A 1,127-nucleotide genomic window follows, 5' to 3' on the forward strand; every position below is an offset into this window, starting at 1 on the left:
AAAAGTCCTTCATGACTACTCCAGACCAAAATACTGTCTCCCTGTGTTAGCAGAGAAGGCGCCAGGTAGGCAACATGAAACCTGGATTTGTGTTGTGGCTCAACCACTAACTAGATGTTTGAAAATAATTACTGAATTTCAGATTACTCATTTGTAAAACAGGGGGAGGGTACAAGGGTAAATTATCGTTAAAGTTCCCTTTCAGATTCAAGCAACAGTTATCTGTACCAGCCCATTCTAACTCTATGCTTTACATCAAAGCTATCCACTTATACAGCATAGGGTGATGAATCTATTATCTTTGGTTGTGACAACTGCCAAGGACTCTCACCTTACCCTTAATTCCTCCTTCTAGTCCAGTGTATCTCTGGCTCCCTTTTCAGACCATCTCTTACCCCTTGATTACTGAACTTGGTTCCCCTGGTTTTGATCCTCAGTGCTCTCTAAAGGACTTACTTTGTACAGACCCTCCGGCTCCTCTTATGCCTGGACATGTCAGGAAAATGCCCCTGGGATCCAAGACTGAGTACCTACCCATTTGCAGGGACACCCAACAGAGACACCATGACCCTTTAGGTAACTTTCCAAGGACTAGTTTGAGATTCTACTATTATTATATTAGTTGTTATTTAAAAACTTTATCATTTAACTTTTTGTATGTTATAAAGATCCACAATTCCCAAAACTCTTGAGGTCAGATGTATTTTGGAAGACAGAATTTTTCAGATTTCAAAAGGTAATATAGCACATATACGATGTAAAACATAACACCACCATAATTTAAAGCATTACTATTTCTAAAATGAAACATATTAATATTCTACTTAAGTGGAATAAATTAAGGCTATAAATAGCTTCACATCGGTTCAAGTCAGGTTTTTCTACAAAATGTGTTAGTCTTTGGTTAGATTTTACTGCCAAATACATTACCAAAAAAAAAAAAATAACAAAATAAGCTTTCTCTGATTTTTGGACTTCATAATTACACACGGAGGATTGTAGACCTTAGTACGAATGCGTATATTACAGGGATAGAGATAGTATTTTTAATTCTTCATATTTCTAGAAAAGTGCCTGGTATAACACTCAACAAAAACATTTCATGTTTATGAAGAATTCGTCAGTGA

The sequence above is a fragment of the Pteropus medius genome, unplaced genomic scaffold (assembly GCF_902729225.1).
Source record: "Pteropus medius unplaced genomic scaffold, Ma_sr-lr_union100, whole genome shotgun sequence".
NCBI lineage: Eukaryota > Metazoa > Chordata > Mammalia > Chiroptera > Pteropodidae > Pteropus > Pteropus medius.